At 40.7% G+C, this 14,462-nt stretch overlaps 1 non-coding gene across 1 annotated transcript; it reads left to right on the plus strand.

The window, feature by feature from the left end:
* Positions 1-13,808: 13,808 nt before the first annotated feature.
* LOC141698900 (small nucleolar RNA R71) lies at positions 13,809-13,915 on the plus strand. Its single transcript, XR_012565397.1, has one exon. It is a non-coding gene; the product is annotated as a small nucleolar RNA R71 (small nucleolar RNA).
* The last annotated feature ends 547 nt before the right edge of the window (positions 13,916-14,462 follow it).

The raw sequence follows: 14,462 nt of genomic DNA on the forward strand, positions 1-14,462 counted from the left end.
ATAAAATATCTTATCCCAACAACACGTAATTAGGTTTTGTAAAATTACATATCTTCGTTCGACGTCTCCGATAATTATAGGTTACGTTCCCGTATTTTCGGAATTAATTTTCCGAAAATCGGGCAGCGTCTCCTTTGTTTATCGGCCTGCCCGTAGAACATTCCGACGTCGAATCAATCACAATCAAGTCCAAACCAACTACAATCCAATTCATATATTCTCCAACACAAATTAAATATAATTAATTACATCTTATATTTTTATTTATTTATAAAATTTAGGACTCAGAATCATGTCATCATAGTCCACCGTCAGCTCACCAATGTTCATTGCTGACGGCAGAGAAATCGGTCGGTGCCCGAATAATTCAAGTGTCCAGACCGGTTTCACCGATTATTCAATAATAATTTTTTTGCACAAAACACATATTTCACGAACTAATCAACAATTCATGCCGAATTAATTTATAAAAATAATCATAGCAGGAATTATCAAGTTAGAGTAAGGGCAACAGTACGCGTCACGCGCACAATCGGAAATAGGGAGAAAACAGAAACGCCCCCCACTGAGCAGAACTCAGGCAAAACTTCCACCATACACACACTCGAGCACTATACACACACACACACCACGCACAGACACAGCATCGCCCAGGCCACCCAGCCGGAAAAGAGGCCGGCGGCGGCCGGAAAGAAATGATAGAGACAACAACAAGGAACCCAACATCAACCAATCCAGGCGCATATACACACATAATAATATGTACATACAACAGAAACCACCAAGAAGATCTTTCCGGCGGCACTTTACCGGAATAGGGGCGGAGTCCGGCGAACGCAGGAAGAAACCCGAAGCAAAGAACCGAAATGGGGGGGGTTAATGAATGTATATATATGTTTTTATTCCTCAGCCGACTAAACAACACAGTACACCTGCTAGTACAAGTAGTAAAATTCTCTATTATTCAAGTACGTACTATTGGAAATTTCGAGAATTCTGAGACTTGATTCGTTTCGAAATTCGAATTTAACGGATCGAGGTGCACGTAAAATAATTTCAGGAAATTACGAAAATTACCTTAAAATGTTACAAATATCCCGAAATTTATCGAAACATAAATTTCGAAATTTTTAAAATAATTTCTGAAACGCAATTTATAACCACTTTTATCAATTATACGAATCGATGCACGGGTAAAACTAACTCCGAAAATTCCAAAAATAATTTTAAAACTCTCGAAATATTCCAAACATAAATAAATATGAGTTTCATAATTTTTGAAGAATTCTGGAATTAAATACGGATTTTACAAATAAATGAAATCATAAAATCATTTAAAATTAAATAATCACTGAAATATTGATTTTTAAATTTTATAAACTTTTAAAAATAATAAATAAAATTATGAAGTAATAAAAATGATTTTAGAGATAATCAAATATTTATGAAAGTAATTCTTTAACAAAATCACTTTTAATTATAAAAACAAAATAACACAACTAATTACACAAATGATACTCGAACACCAATAATCTCACCTAATTAATAAAGATATTAACAAAAGTAATATCCAACTGACAGAACCCATACACATAGTTTATTTTGTAATTACTGGGAAAATAATTAATAAATCCATATAGCATTATAAAATCATACACCGGTCCAAAAATTACCAGAAAATCCCAAAATACGCAAAATACATTCAAACGCGCATAAATCGAAATAAAACGAGTATTTTAATAAAGACGCTGATAAATACGCGTCCCGATTGCAGATAAGTTCATATAATTGCAATTTAAGCATATTTTAATCAATTGAAAAATTCTCTGGCCCGCACAGAAACACACATAACAGTTATAACATCTCATATCATGGCATTAATCACTTTAAACACATAATATTTATTTATTTAACATATAATATTCACATAATTTTCCCGGTTATTACATCCTTCCCCCCTTAACAGGATTCTATCCTCAGAATCAGCCTAGAAAAATAAATGAGGATACTTGGATCGCATTTCGCTTTCCAACTCCCAGGTCGACTCTTCAACCTTGGGATTCCTCCCCAAGACTCGCACTAAAGATACAGACTTATTCCTAAGTACTCTTTCTTTCTTATCTAAAATCTGCACTGGTTGCTCCACAAAAGACAAATCTGGCTGGATCTCGATTGGCACGTATTCTATCACATGGTTCGAATCAGGCAAATAACGCTTCAACATCGACACATGGAACACGTTGTGAATATGCTGCATGCGAGGTGGTAACGCTAATTCGTAAGCAACTTTTCCCACACGCTTCAAAATCTCAAAAGGACCAACATAACGCGGACTCATCTTTCCTTTCTTTCCAAATCTTGATAAACCTTTCCAAGGTGAAACCTTCAGTAGCACTGCTTCACCAACTTCAAATTCCATATCCTTTCTGGCAGGATCAGCATATTTGCGTTGACGATCTTGAGCTGCTGTTAATCTTTTCCGAAAGAGTTCTATTTTTTCTTTTGTCTGCTGGATCAATTCTGGACCCAAAATCTTTCTTTCACCAACTTCTTCCCAACATATTGGAGATCTGCATCTTCTCCCGTACAAAGCTTCGTAAGGCGTCATTCCAATACTGGCATGATAGCTGTTGTTGTAGGAGAATTCAATCAATGGCAAATGTTCGTCCCAACTCCCTTCAAAATCTAGTGCACATACCCTCAGCATGTCTTCAATAGTCTGAATCGTCCTTTCACTTTGACTGTCTGTCTGCGGATGATACGCGGTACTCATGTTCAGCTTCGTTCCGAGACAATCTTGAAAACTTCTCCAAAATCTTGAGTTAAATCGAGGATCTCTATCTGAAACTATGGATACTGGAACTCCATGTCGTGTCACAATTTCTTTAAGATATAACCGTACCAATTTATCCATTGAGAATCTCTCGTTGATAGGAATAAAATGCGCTGGCTTCGTCAATCTGTCGATAATAACCCAAATAGCATCATGATTCGCCCTGGTCCTCGGTAATCCAACTACGAAATCCATCGCTATATGCTCCCATTTCCATTCTGGAATATCCAATGGTTGTATCAATCCACTGGGCCTTTGATGTTCTGCTTTGACTCACTGGCAAGTGTAACACTTATTTACCCATTCTGCAATTTCTTTCTTCATGCTTGGCCACCAAAAGTTTTCCCTTAAATCTCGGTACATCTTCGTACTTCCGGGATGAATTGAGTATCTGGAGTTGTGAGCATCTCGAAGAATTTCATCTTTCAGCTCGGCTACATTGGGTATCCATATTCTGGAAGAAAATCTTAATATCCCTTTATCATCCTTTTGACTCCCTATCTCTTCTCCTGTCAAACTGTCTCGTTCATGGCTCATAACTTCCTCCTGACATCTTCTTATTTTCTCTAATAGTTCTGGTTGAAAAGACATTGCACATAACATCTCTGTAGACATACTTGGAATACTGACCTCTATTTCTAGCTTCTCAAATTCCTTGATCAATTCCTCTGATGAAATTATCATATTTAACCTTTCTTTTCTACTCAGAGCGTCAGCCACCATATTTGCTTTGCCTGGATGATAGTTAATAAAACAGTCGTAGTCCTTGATTAGTTCTAGCCATCTTCTCTGCCTCATGTTCAACTCCTTCTGGGTGAAGATATATTTCAAACTCTTGTGGTCCGTGTAGATCTCGCACTTTTCCCCATAAAGATAATGCCTCCAAATCTTCAATGCAAACACTATAGCTGCCAATTCCAGATCATGTGTTGGATACTTTTCTTCATGTGGTTTCAACTGTCTTGAAGCGTAGGCTATCACCTTGTCATGCTGCATCAAAACACATCCCAATCCTTTATACGACGCGTCACTGTAAATGACAAAATTTCCTTATTCATCTGGCAAGACTAGTACTGGAGAAGATACTAATCTATTCTTTAATTCTTGAAAACTTTCCTCGCATTTCTCGTCCCATTCAAATTTCTGGTTCTTCCTGGTGAGCTTTGTCAATGGCGTAGCTATCTTTGCAAAATCTTGCACAAATCTTCTGTAGTAACCTGCCAATCCCATGAATCTTCTTACTTCCGTTGGTGTTTTTAGCCTCTCCCAGTTGATTATAGCTTCAATCTTTGCTGGATCCACTTCCACTCCTTTATTGCTAATCACGTGCCCAAGAAATCGTACTTCTTTTAACCAAAATTCACACTTGGAAAACTTTGCGTACAATTTCTCCTGTCGCAGTATTTCCAGAACTATCCCCAAATGCTCTGCATGCTCCTCTTCTTTTTTAGAATAGATCAAGATGTCATCTATGAACACGATCACGAATTTATCCAAATACTTCTTGAATACTCGTATCATTAGATCCATGAAAGCTGCTGGTGCATTGGTTAATCCAAATGCCATCACTAGAAACTCATAATGCCCATATCTGGTTTTAAATGCGGTCTTCGGAATATCTTCAGGCTTGATCTTCAGTTGATGATACCCGGATCTTAAATCAATTTTAGAAAACCATACAGCGCCTCTCAATTGGTCAAACAAATCATCGATCCTTGGCAATGGGTACTTATTTTTAATGGTTAGCTTATTCAGTTCTCGATAGTCAATACACAATCGCATACTTCCGTCCTTCTTCTTGACAAACAGTATTGGTGCGCCCCATGGGGATACACTGGGTCTTATAACTCCTTTCTCCAAGAGATCTTGCAGCTGAGTTGCCAATTCCTTCATCTCCACTGGTGCCATCCGGTACGGAGCTTTAGAAACTGGTTCTGTTCCGGGTGCTAGGTCAATTGCAAATTCAATTTCTCTATCGGGAGGTAATCCTGGTAGATCATGTTAGGGCGAAATCACGCACTAATATTCACGCAAGTATACGCGTTCGCAAGTAATATAGAATACTTTCTAGTTCGTTCCCTCAGAGACTCAGACTAAGTTATTGTCTAATTAAACTCACTCACCAATGTATGATTACTTCTCAATGTTAAGATAACACTTAAAATTGTTGATTAAATATTAACTATAATTAACTACTTAATTAACCACTTAACTAACACTTCAATTTATCAATAATAAAACACTTATGAGATCACAACTTCATTATTACTTCCTTCTATAGCCATTGTTATTACCTTTAGCATGTGACAGTGATGATATTAATCGAATAACACGAAACTGATAAAAGCCAACTTTCATTGTACTAATACCATTCTACCAAGCATCCACAATTAAGATAGAAGTTGAATAGTCATCAATTATGTTGAGTTCCTATATGTCTACAGAAATTGACAACACAACGATTTAAGCACAAGTTATTCCTTTTGATTACATAAGGCAAATAAAACTGTTAGAGTTACCCACTAATCATGCACAACGTACATGAACCTATGCTAGCATGGCAAGTTCTAAATCTCAAGATCCACCGTCGCTTCACAAGAGATTAACACCCTATCTTATATGTTCGCGACGCACATAAGACGAATACGCACAACCAATACTAGATATCATGCAATTATCACACACTAAAGTATTAAACAATTAACTAAAGAATTTCATAATAAATCCGTTGCAACCCCATGATCACGATTAGCCCATAATAGAACTTATCGCCATCATGGGTTCATATGAAATCATAATAAACGACACAAGAAAATAATAACTAAACTAATTATATTAAAACAGAGTACGTCACAAGAGTAAATAAGTCAAAGCAAGAAAACTAGCATCCAACGTTACAACGAAACAAGAATCACAAGAATATATGCTTCCTCTTCGTTGCGGTGTGCTAAATCGGTCTTCTTCCTTATCTCCTTCGCTTCTTGCGCAAAACACAATCTAAAACATAATCTCTTTCATATTCTCTATGAAAACGTCTCAAATCTACTTATATAATAGTCCCATAAAACTCAGATTACATAGAAGTTGGAAGCCAAACAGAAGTAGAAGTCTAAAATAATTCAGCTTTTTCCCCGACCCTGCGCGGCCGCTCAGCATTTCTGCGCGGGCGCGCAAGGCTGCTGCGCGGCCGCTCAGCATTGCTACGCGGGCGCGCAGGACCCTACTGGAAAAATTCCAGGTTTGCTCCGTTTCTTCGCCGTAATCTGCCCGTTCTTTTCCTCTCGCAATGGTGAACACATGCCAAGGCTTATTCTTCATGATTCCTCCTCCGAAATGCAACTAATACCCTGAAATGCATAAACACTAGAAAAACGCATCAAATACAAAAAATACTTGATTTCAAGACACCAATTTAAGCCATTTTAAGACGTTCTAAGTGGTATAAAATGCCACTTATCACACCCCCAAACTTAAATCGATGCTTGTCCTCAAGCGTCACAGACTCAAAACAACTAAAAATATGCATGAATGTAATCTATATGAAAATGCAACGATCCCCCTTACTACAATTAACCAACCAAATTGTCACGTCTCAACGAATGCAGTTAGACACTAAAGATCAATAAACTCATGCAAACGGACATACAGCCATAAACGTGGTGTGTGCAAATGCTTAACAGATATGCTTCGGAACTAGACCAATTACTATGACTAGACTATCCTCAAGGCAATCCTACGATTATACAAAGAATAAAAATTCTAGGCACAAAGTGATATACAACACTACAAGAACTTTGGAGCTTACTACGGAAACGTGCTTTTTATTTACAACTCAAATGCTTATTTGACCGTGCAATGAGTGAGGTCCACAAAAGACTTATACAATGGTATCCATGTAACGAGCGTTAGGTTAGCGGATCCCAGACTCTAAAAGCCTTAGGTCACTAGGCACAAAGTCCCCTAAGAACTTAATAACTCGAATACCAAAGAACCCACTCTTGATCAATTATGCAATTTTTTTTTTTCTCTTCTGAGCAAGTGCGTTTCGCTCCATCTTGCTCAACCCTAGACTACTCGCATAACATGCGAGCCGGCTACTAGCCATTTGACGCCTAGCCACAACTAGCAACAAATTCCATTTTTACTCCATTTTTTTTTCTTTTTCATGCCTTTACCACTAAGAACCTATTATCAAATTCTAAGCATAATAAATAGATTATCCTCGAAAATAATCAGATCATAACAACAATCTAGCCCTTAAGCATTCTCTAAGACTTAGTGAAAATACAAGTGCTTCTAGCATGCATATCAACCTACACAACTTAATAACACTTTAATGCTATCACTACACTCGCATCAATATCACAATTCAGTCGATAAATCACTGCAAAAGGGATCATGGTATATGCATGAGCTATATGATATGACAAACAAATAAAGCTATATAAAAAAAAACTATATGGCAAAAATTATGCAACTATATGAACTAACTATCATGAATATGCAGCTATATGACACACACAAAATATTCCTTAACTACCACCCCCAAACTTAAAATCTTCACTGTCCCCAGTGAAGGTAGTAGAAAGGAACACAGGGTATACCTACTCGGAGTCATCATCATCATCACCCTCAGTGGGTGGAGTATCAGGCGGCGGGTATGCAGAGTCCTCACCAAAAACTGGCCACTGGATATCAGCTCCAAGGCCTCGAAAAGCAGTCCCTAATGCAAGGGTGAGCTCCTGAGCAAACCTGCTCTGCGTCTCATACATGGCATCCATCCGCCGTGAAAGCCTCCTATACTGGGCATCACCCATCCCAGCACCCTCCTGAGCTCTCGAAGAACCAGCCTCACCACGCCCTGGCCTAGCCATAGTAGCACCTCGTGCTGGACGCCCTCCTGGAAGACGATAACCCAGCCCATGCTCCTCAGGCTCACCACCGGTCCACTCCTGCATCCCATTCAGAGTGCCAGAATCTATCGGAGCTGCTGGCAACTGCAACTGCTCATGAGCCGGCCAGTTCACTCCTACTGCTCGGCATAGCTTCGTAACCGTGGATGCATAAGGGATGTTCATATGCTTTGCTCCCCTCAAAAACTTCAGAATTCCTTGGTAGATAAACTCACCAAGGTCCACATAGTATTCCTCATTCAGAATTCCCCACAACAACTGTGCTCTCTCAACTGTGACCTCGTGTGCATGTGAAGAAGGCAAAATATTAGCACATATAAATGCATTCCATGCACGGGCATACCTGTTCATGGCGATCGCCGGAAAGTGACGATACTCATTATTGGCTGGACTGCGGTTCCAAACTATGCCCGGTCGACAGAGAGTCGCACAAATCAAATCCAAGTCAAAATCCTCAGTAGTCTTTTCATTCCAGTTCTCCTCCTCGGGCTTCCTCTCTCGCTGTCCAATCACACGGCGAATCGCCGCAGGATGATAATCAACCGTCAGCCCACGAACTACAGAAAACCCATTCTTTTCAGCCTTCGCGTTCACGTAGAACTCACGAACAACACTCATCGGTACTGCTTCGGGTGACTCACAAAAAGCTATCCACCCCTTCTCTGCAATCATGGGCAACAACTCACCATCCCTCCCTGATGGTAAAAACCCCCTCTCCTTCAGAATCGGCTTCCCCAACAGCCTAGTGTACTCCTCCTCCGCAGCTCTATCAGTTAACCGAGGCCTTGCAGCAGTACCCCTTGATGAATCAGCAGTAGGAACTGTGCTGCTGCTGTCAATAGTGCGTGCTCTCTTGGGTGTCATTGATTTGTGAATAAAAGTGTGTAAGAACTGATTTTTGATGTTTATGAGAGGGTTTAAGTGTAGGAAGTTTGTGGGAGATATGTAGGATAGGTGTATGTATATATAGTGTGTAGAGTAGGTTAAATTAGATTAGGAGTGGGGTTGAGGGATAAAATCATGGGGTAATGGGAAAAGAATTCGTGGGTTTATGGGCTGTGATGGGTTTTTATGTTTTTGTTTGTTTTTTTTTTTTTTTGAGCTGTAAAAAATTTTCTGGAACTCGACCCCTGCGCGGCTGCTCAGCATTTCTGCGCGGGCGCGCAGAGGGTCTCTGGAAAAAAAAAATTTCAGCCCCTTTTTTCTGATTTTTTTTGTGTTTTTGGATAGGTTATTAACTTCTAAGGGATCCTGTAACAACAATTCATGGGTTGCCTCCCACGCAGCGCTTTCTTTTTCGTCATTAGCTTGACGTTCCGTACCTTTCTCAAGTAGTCAACAAAATGGCACTAACCACCTCTCGGTTTGCCATGTCCCCATAGTAGTGCTTCAACCGCTGACCGTTAACCTTGAATGCTTGGTCCGAATCATTCTAAAAAATTTCCACCGCTCCATGTGGAAACACAGTTTTGACAATAAAAGGTCCAGACCACCTTGATTTTAACTTCCCAGGAAAAAGTCGGAGCCGAGAGTTGAATAACAGAACTTGTTGCCCTGGCACAAATAACTTAGGATGTAGCTTCCTATCGTGCCACCTCTTCACCTTTTCCTTATACATTTTGTTATTCTCGTACGCTTGAAGTCGAAATTCATCAAGTTCATTAAGCTGAAGCATTCTTTTCTTACCAGCTGCATCTAAATCCAGGTTCAATTTCTTCAATGCCCAGTAGGCCTTATGCTCAAGCTCCGCCGGTAGATGACATCCCTTACCGTACACCAACTGAAACGGTGACATCCCAAGTGGAGTTTTGTATGCTGTTCTGTAAGCCCAAACAGCTTCATCGAGCTTTAAAGACCAATCCTTCCTTGACGGACAAACAACCTTCTCTAGAATGCGCTTTATCTCTCTGTTAGACACTTCCGCTTGACCATTTGTTTGCGGATGATAGGCAGTAGCTACTCGATGATTCACATTATAACGCTGCATCATAGAAGTGAACTTACGGTTGCAAAAATGCGATCCTTCATCACTTATGATTACCCGAGGCATTCCAAACCTTGTGAAAATTTGCTTATGAAGAAAATTTAGTACTACCTTTGCATCATTTGTCGGTAAAGCTCTAACTTCGACCCATTTTGAGACATAATCGACTGCCAGCAAGATGTACTGATTATTGCAAGATGAGATAAAAGGCCCCATGAAATCTATTCCCCATACATCAAAGACCTCGACTTCAAGCATCACATTTAATGGCATCTCATCCTTCCTTGACAAATTTCCCACTCTTTGGCAACGATCATACCTTAAAACAAACTGATGAGCATCCTTGAACAAAGTAGGCTAGAAAAAATCTGCTTGCAGAATACGAGCTGCCGTCTTCTCACCTCCATAGTGTCCACCATAAACCGTGGAATGGCAGTCTCGTAATATCCCCTCCGTCTCACAGAACGGGATACATCTCCTGATGATCTGATCAGCTCCCTGTCTAAACAAATATGGTTCATCCCACATATACCACTTCACCTCATGCATAAACTTCTTCTTTTGAGCGGATGTCAAATTAAGCGGCATTATATTGCTGACAAGATAGTTTACAATATCTGCAAACCATGGTTCTTCCTCCTGAATTGCAAACAACTGCTCATCCGGAAAAGATTCATTGATTAACGTCATATCTTGTGAAGTAGAATCGGGATTCTCCAACCTAGAGAGATGGTCAGCTACTTGATTCTCGGTACCTTTTCTATCTTTGATCTCTAACTCAAATTCCTGAAGTAAAAGCACCCAACGAATGAGTCTCGGCTTCGAATCCTTCTTAGAAACCAGATATCGAATAGCTGCATGATCAGTGAATACTGTTACTTTCGTACCAAGCAGATAAGATCGAAATTTCTCAAAGCCAAAGACTATAGCCAAAAGCTCCTTCTCAGTAGTGGTGTAGTTCAATTTGGCCCCATTTAAAGTCTTACTCGCATAGTAGACCACATGGAAGAGATTTTTCTTGCGCTGTCCCAGAACTGCACCTACCGCATAGTCACTCGCATCACACATCATCTCAAACGGTTCTGTCCAATCTGGTGCTGTAATAACTGGTGCCTTGATCAAACTCTCCTAGAGAGTCTCGAATGCTGCCAAACATTCATCATCAAATTTGAAAGGCACATCTTTCTCTAGTAAATTGCACAACGGCTTAGATATCTTTGAAAAGTCCTTGATAAATCGCCGATAAAAACCCGCATGACCGAGAAAACTACGGATTCCTTTCACCGAATTAGGTGGGGGAAGATTTTCAATGACTCCCACCTTGGCCTTGTCCACCTCCAGACCTTTGCTAGAGACCTTATGCCCAAAGATAATGCCTTCACGCACCATAAAATGACATTTCTCCCAATTAAGCACCAAATTAGTTTCCACGCATCTTTTGAGTACGGCGCGCAGATTATTCAAACATTCATCATATGAGTGTCCAAAGACGGATAAGTCATCCATGAACACTTCGACGTTATTTCCAATCATGTCAGAGAATATAGCCATCATACATCTCTGAAAGGTGGCCGGGGCGCCACATAACCCAAATGAAACTCTACGAAAAGCAAATGTGCCAAATGGACAAGTGAAGGTAGTCTTTTCCTGATCCTCTGGTACAATACAAATCTGATTATACCCGGAATAACCATCCAGAAGACAAAAATACTCATGTCCCACCAATCTGTCAAGCATTTGATCAATGAATGGGAGAGGGAAGTGATCCTTCCTTGTGGCTTTGTTCAATTTTCTATAATCCATGCATACTCTCCATCCTGTAACTGTTCGAGTAGGGATGAGCTCATTCTTTTCATTTGTGACCACAGTGATACCTCCTTTCTTAGGTACACATTGTACGGGGCTCACCCACGAGCTGTCAGAAATAGGATAAATGATGCCTGCATCTAGCCATTTCAGAATTTCTTTCTTCACCACCTCCTTCATGATCGGGTTTAGTCTTCGCTGCTGTTCCACAGCTGGCTTACTACCTTCCTCTAACAGAATTTTATGCATACAATATGAAGGACTTATCCCCTTGATGTCTGCTATGGTCCATCCTATAGCCGATTTGAATTCTCTCAAAATCCTTAAGAGCTTGTCTTCCTCACTACCTGAAAGGTCAGCTAAAATAATAACAGGTAACGTAGATGAATCACCTAAAAAAGCATACCTCAAGTGTTCAGGTAATGGTTTGAGCTCCAAGGTAGGTGCTTCCTCTATTGATGGTTTGAGCTTCCCTTCAGCATTCTTAAGGTCAGAAGTACCAAGAGATTCAAATGGTATGTCGAGCTTTCGCTTCCATGGAGAAGCGTTCAGATATTGTAATTGCTCGTTGCTATCTTCATCATCGCTGTCAAAATCCCCCACTAAGGCCTTTTCCAATGCATCAGACATTAGCATGTGATCGAGTTCCGAAGTAACTGCGGAATCAATCACATCCACTTTTAAACACTCCTCATCTTTTGTAGGGAATTTTATTGCCTTGAATACGTTGAAGGTCACATCCTGATCTTGGACCCGCATAGTAAGTTCCCCTTTTTGCACATCTATTAAGGTACGGCCAGTAGCCAAGAAAGGCCTCCCCAAGATTATGGGAATCTTCTTATCTTCCTCAAAATCCAGAATGACAAAATCTGTAGGAAAGAAGAGCTTATCCACCTTGACGAGCACATCCTCAACTATGCCCCTTGGGTAAGTAATGGAACGGTCCGCCAATTGTAGTGACATGTATGTGGGTTTTGGATCAGGCAGATCCAGCTTTTTAAAGATCGACAAGGGCATCAGATTAATGCTTGCTCCTAAATCACAAAGGCACTTGTCAAAAGTTAGATTGCCAATGGTGCAAGGAATGGTGAAGCTTCCTGGATCTTTCAGTTTTGGTGGTAACTTTTGCTGCAGAACAGCGCTGCATTCTTCCGTGAGAGCAACGGTTTCAAGGTCATCCAGTTTCACCTTCCTTGAAAGAATAGTCTTCATAAACTTCGCATAACTAGGCATTTGTTCCAGAGCCTCAGCGAAAGGTATATTGATGTGAAGTTTCTTGAACACCTCTAGAAACTTCCCGAACTGTCTATCCAGCTTTTGTTGCTGCAATCTCTTAGGAAAAGGTGGTGGAGGATAAAGCTGTTTCTCCCTTGTATTAGCCTCAGGCAGAGTGTGTTCAACAGTAGTCTTCCTTGGTTCCGCCACTTTCTCCTTTTGCTTAGATTTTTCATCTCTAACTTCAGCTTCGACTTCTTTTGCCTTTTCAGCATCAGCTACTTTTCCAGACCTTAAGGTAATAGCCTTGACTTGCTCTTTAGCTTCCTTCCTGCCTGGTACTTCCGTGTCACTGGGAAGAGTGCCAGTTTGACGATTGAGCACTGCATTGGCTAATTGACCGATTTGATTTTCCAAGGTCTTGATAGAAACCGCCTGACTCTTGCACAACAGCTTAAGTTCCTCAAAATCAGCACTAGTAGGTGCAGCTACACTTCCCTGTTGAGGATATGATTGCCTTGTAGCATACTGCTGTGGTTGCTGGAATCCAGGTGGGTTAAACTGTTTACTCACTCCTTGCTGATATGGTGGCTGAATAGCATTCTGATTATTCCCCCAGCTGAAATTTGGATGATTTCTGTTGTTAGGATGATAGGTTGCTGGCACAGGCTGCTGTTGTCGCTGATAATTATTCACATACTGAACAGATTCGTTGACAAGAGAACACTGATCCGTAGCATGAGAACCTGCACAAAGCTCACAAACCATAGCTATTTGATTAACTCCATACGTAGCCAAAGAATCAACCTTCATTGATAGCGCTTGGAGCTGGGCTGCAATAGCGGTGGCTGCATCAACTTCCAGAATACCTGCTACCTTGCCTGACATCATCCTCTGAGTTGGGTTTTGATGCTCATTTGCAGCCATCGTCTCGATAAGATTATACGCCTCAGTATAGCTTTTAGCCCATAAGGCGCCTCCAGCTGCTGCATCGAGCATGGGCCGAGATTGGGCCCCCAAACCATTATAAAAACCAGTGATTACCATCCAATCCGGCATTCCATGATGTGGACATTTTCTCAACATTTCCTTGTAGCGTTCCCAAGCCTCGCACATAGATTCTGTAGGTTGCTGCGCAAACTGAGTAAGAGCACTCCTCATAGCAGCAGTCTTTGCCATTGGATAAAACTTCACCAGAAACTTTTGCGCAAGATCTTGCCATGTAGTGATGGACCCAGCTGGTTCAGAATGTAACCAGTCTTTAGCCTTATCCCTCAGTGAGAATGGGAAAAGCCTCAACTTGATAGCCTCATCAGTCACGCCATTATACTTAAAAGTGCTGCAGATCTCGACAAAATTCCTTATGTGCATGTTGGGGTCTTCAGTTGCCGCTCCTCCAAAAGAAACAGAATTCTGCACCATCTGAATAGTGCCCGGCTTGATTTCAAAGGTGTTAGCTTGAATAGCCGGATGAAGGATGCTTGACTGAATGTCATCAATTTTAGGCCGAGAAAAATCCATAAGAGCTGGATCAGCTTGAACAATACGATCTCCCATGTTTACTGGTTCTTTCTGCTCAGTTCCTGAATCCGAATCCTCAAAATCTAACTTCTCCGGAGTATCAAGAACTTCGTCTTTCTCCTCAGCTGTATCTAAGGTCCTCTTGCGAGCACGAGAACGAGTTTGCATAAACGCTTGCTAAAGTACCTGA

This window comes from Apium graveolens, chromosome 11 (genome assembly GCF_009905375.1).
Source record: "Apium graveolens cultivar Ventura chromosome 11, ASM990537v1, whole genome shotgun sequence".
Classification (NCBI taxonomy): Eukaryota; Viridiplantae; Streptophyta; class Magnoliopsida; order Apiales; family Apiaceae; genus Apium; species Apium graveolens.